Source organism: Condylura cristata, unplaced genomic scaffold (assembly GCF_000260355.1).
Source record: "Condylura cristata isolate star-nosed mole 26May11 unplaced genomic scaffold, ConCri1.0 scaffold00002, whole genome shotgun sequence".
Lineage (NCBI taxonomy): Eukaryota > Metazoa > Chordata > Mammalia > Eulipotyphla > Talpidae > Condylura > Condylura cristata.
The window spans coordinates 84,236,549-84,241,574 of record NW_004567103.1 but is presented as its reverse complement, the minus strand read 5'-3'; positions in this window follow the sequence as shown (position 1 = coordinate 84,241,574).

Sequence of the window (5,026 nt, the reverse complement as noted above, 5' to 3'; positions counted from 1 at the left end):
ATCGAACTCATGCTGAAATAGCTTTAGCTTCTTAGTGCAGTGCTTTAACCTGCTTCACCACCAGAGAGGGCCATACCTAATATATTTTAAATAAAAGTTACTTTGAAAGAAAAAATAAATACCATCTGCTATCCCTCCAATAAGGAAAAAAATATTTTAAATGATTTTTAATTAAAAAAATATATTTATAACATGATTTTTAATTAAAAATATATTTATAACATCATCCTTCATTTCTGTACAATGTAAGAAATGCTTATTTCTCAGCTGGTGATATGTCAGATGTTTACATATCCTTTGCTTTCTTCCTTTGATGGATTTCTTCTTTCAAACTGACTGATTTTCATTCACCAAATCCAAATTCAAGTAACACATAATTCTTGAGGCCTTCAATAAATATTATATAATGTTGCTGCTCACATGTCTTTTCCTATTTTTGCATAGTTTCTCAAAAGTTATTCAACATTGTTTACAACATATGTTAGGATTTTGAGAAGTGTTTGATAAATATAAAATAATAGATATCAAAGTCCTTGTTTTGCTTTTGTAGAAGTTATCACCAATGCCTCAGACTCCCTCCCACCCATCTACTCACCAGAAATCAGAGGTTCCTAAATGTAGGATATTTAATCTTATTTACCTTACCCAGCAAGTCATATGGAACACCAATGTACCAGTGTAAGGTAATATCTTGATTATCTTACAGTGTAAGGTAATATGCTGAATAGTTCATACTATTAGTCACAAGTTTATTGCTTTTGGAAGCATTTTTTTTCTCTAAAGTAAGTATTTCCACAAACCCCACAAGGAAACAACCAGACCCCTCCCATCCCACCTCCCCCCCCCCAAAAAAAAAGAATCTCTCATTTCCACTCATTTCTGGCTTTCTCTGAAAAAGATCTTCCCTTCTATCACTGAGAAGTCATTTGTAATATTTATCATCTACTAGGAAAAACACATTGGTAATGGTTGAATGAAAAGAATTCTAAAATTAGAATCAAAGACTTGAGTATTAGTCTTGGTTTTGATGCTTTCTCGGCATGAGATCTTGAGTATTTAATTTGGTCTCATTGAGATTCAGTTTCCCTATCTGTACATTGTGATAATTTCTCACTTAGGTATTTTTGCATAGAGAATAAAATCATACATATAAAAATACTTTTGTTATACAGACACAAGTTATAAATATGCTGTAGCCCAAGGAAGAATCTTTAACCCCTAACCAATGGATTTCTTATTCATTTCATTTGCAAAGTCATGCCTGGAGGGATATACATGTAAATTTTATAAAAAGATCATCATTCTATGTGAAATATACATAATTCATTACTCAAAGACATCATAATAATCTAGTAAAGCATCACTTATCTTTTGAGTAACTCTAATGTGCCTAGGTTCGTATTGTTTTCATTGGGTTAAATAAGTAACAGATGAACTTACTTAGTCTTTTTCTTGAAGGGCCTTACACTTCTCACAACTGCTCAGTGGAGAGATCACATATAAAAACATGGGTTAGGAGGGCCCTACCTTGTGGCGCAGCGGGTTAAAGCACAGCACTAAGAAGCTTAAGCCACTGCAGCATGAGTTCGATCCCCACCTTCCCCGGAGGTGACCACACGGCGCGGCAGACATCCCCTGACCCGCCCGCTGCTCCCCTCAGCAGTGTACCTCGTGGATCTGCCTGTTCTACTACCTGCTGTGTCTCCGGTGAATCCTCTCACCCTTCGCATCTCTGGCCTGTACCCCAGCTCTATATGAATAAATAAATAAATCTAAAAAAAAAAAAAAAACACAGAATACTTATAGGAGAGCTACAACTCGTGTGTTCCCTTTTATCCACAAGCAATACTTCTAAGACCCACAGTGAGTGAATGCCTAAAAGTGCAGATGGTGGAGAACTGTACACATGCTTTATTTTTCCCACACATACATATCTAGGATAAAGTATGATTTATAAATTAGGCATAGTAAGAGATTAGCAACATTTGTTCATGGTAAAATGGAACAAACATTAAAACATAATGTAATAAAAATAATGTGAATCTAGCCTATCAACATCTCTTATTTTACATGATTTTTCTTAAATATTTATTTATTTATGCATACAGAACTGAGGTATAGGCCAGAGGTGCAGAGGTGGCGAGAGGATTCACTAGAGATGGAGTAGGGAGAACAGGCTGACTGATGAAGTACTCTGCTGAGGGGAGCAGTGTGCATGCCAGGAGAGGTCTGGGGCACCAAGTGGTTCACCTCTGGGATAGGGATAGAACTCGTGCTGAAATGGCTTTAGTTTCTTAGTGCTGTTCCTTAACCAGCTGCACCACCAGGGAGGGCCCTCACATATTTTTTTAATCACAGCAATTGAAACATAAAAACTAAATGCTGGTTTGAAAATGGCAGACATTATTGGTTTCTTTAATGTTTTTAAAAACTTATTTTATTTCTCCTCTGCATACAAGAGGTGGGGTGTAGGACAGAGGTGTGAGGGAGGGATGTGAGAGGATTCACCAGAGACAGATTGGGAAGCAGAACAGTTGGATCTACTGAAATACACTGGTGAGGGGAGCAGTGCGTTAAACAGGAGAGGTCTGCTGTGCCATATAGCTTCCTGGCTGGGAACAGAAATTTTGCTGCAGTAGCTGCAGATGATATCTCCACAGTGCTGAGACTTAACACCTTTCACTGCCAGGGAGGCCCCATTGGTTTCTTTTCTTTTCTTTTTTTTTTTTTTTTTTAAGATTTATTTATTTATGCATGCAGAACTGGGGTACAAGCTAAGGGTACAGGGGTGGTGAAAGGATTCACCAGAGACAGAGTGGGGAACATAACAGGCAAACTGACCAAAATACACTGCTGAAGGGAGCAGCTGGTGAGATAGGAGAAGTTTGCTGCACCATGTGGGTCACCTCCCTGGCCAACCCCAGGGATTGAAGTCATGCTGAAGCAGCTGCAGCTAGCTAGCTTCATAGTGCTGTGCTTTAATTGATTTAATTGATTGTTCCACCAGGGAGAGCCTGTCCTCCTTTTTTTTTTTTTTTTTTTTTTTAATAAACCTTGCAAATTCTTCCTTGATTACAAAACAGGCTGGTAAAGGAACAGTGACTTACTTGACTAGGCTTGCCACAGCAGTCACCTGACAGTGATTGCTATGTGCCCCAAAGTGACCAGCAAGACTCAAGGGAAAGACAAAAAGAGAAAGGGGAGAAGAATATGAGCACAACCCTACAGTCCCTGCAGCTTTTCCCATAACAGGAACAGTATGTCATAAGGGCAGTATGTTTGTAACTCCAGTAACCAACTTGGGAACACAAGTGAAGAGCAAGGACCATGAAGTGGCAAAAAAAAAAAAAAAGAAAGAAAGACACACTTTGTGGATCTTAATTACAAAATCAGATTACTTCTTCCCTGGAACAATAAATGTCTATATTGCTTAAGTCACAGCTAGTTAGGTACTCCAGAGGAAAATAAACCATGTTTAATAAATACCAACTTGCAGGAGGCATTTTTACTTTGTTTTCTCTCTTAGAATTTATGGCAAATTTCTGAGGGAAGTATCATTAGCTGCATTGGCAGATAAGGATATTGAGGCTTGTGAAATTGAAGTAACATTGCCCAAAGCACAAAGCTATTAAGTAAGAGTACAGAGATTAGGATTCTAGAATCTTGGCTTCCTCTGTATCACAAATGTCAGAAGTAAAATAAATCTACTACTGTGTGTGTATGTGTATCATTGTGTGTGTTTATCCTGGTCGTTTGGGTTCAAACATGACTTAAAAATTTTATTAACACATTAAAAAATAACTTTTAGGGATACTAATATCCTACCTCTTGTCTCTCAAGGTGTATCTGCCTCTGAAGTCCACCACTTAGGTGAAGAGCAGCAGGATTCTCTTCTGTCCCAGGTGTTTGCTTGCTCTTTAGGTAATTTAGAATGACATCCGAACATGAGCTCTGTGATCAACTCCACTTCGAAAATTTCTATCAAAGTTTTATAATTTTCAAAGTTATATATTTTCAGTAAATATATTATTTAAAAAGAGAAAGCTTATTTCAAGGGATTATTTCATTATGTAACCTAATCCCTAACATTTATGTCCTTTTATCCCCTTTGCATTGAAATCAGCACTGAAAACACAGTGCAAAACATCTCTAATTTGTTTTTTATTGGCATTTTTAATAAGGTGGAATTAATGTTAGCCTAAAGCCAGCAGGGGGTGTGTTGACTAGTTGGAAGAGTAAAAAAAGGAGCTGATTTGAAGCAGCAGTGTGGGAATCTGTAGGTTGCTAAATTATTGTTCTCTTGTGGGAAGGTGAAGAGCAGTTGCAAGAAAGGTAGCAAAACAGAAATCAAGGCTGTTGACCACTTATTGAAATATTTCCCTGGAACTCTGATATTATGTCTCTTAAAAATAATATTATATTAAATGAAATCCATTATCTTAATTTTACATTAAAAGTAAGTTTTCCACTTTCATCTTTCTGTTCAAAAATAGAGATTTTAATGACTCAGATCTGCTCAACCTAGGGAAAAATATTTTCAGGGTTATATACTGAACAGAATATTATTTTGGCTAAATATTTTTTTCTGTATCTCCCATGATTTCATTTCATTTTTAACAATTAACTTTACCACCTCTGTGTTAGCTATGTTGGATGCATTCAGATAGTAGCTTATTAAGCATAGGTTTTGCAGCTACAGCACATAGAACTAAAGACAAAGTATCTTCAAGTAGAGGGGGAGTTATATGAGAAATGCAACTTTTCCTTTAGCATAAAAGCTCTATTTTAAAGGTCAAATGATATGTAAATATGACTTAAGAATTCCGCTTAAAATTGTTAAAATAGGGGTTTTTCCAATAAGAGTTAAATGTATGAATTCACTTAAGTGGAATGTGCCTGGATTCACGTCACACAAAAGATTTCTCTATTTAGGATCTTATAAACTTACTTATGCTTAACAAGATGTTAGGAGTGCATAGATAGCACCTGATCTGCAGCTTCAGTTTGAGAAAAAAAAAGGTGTATA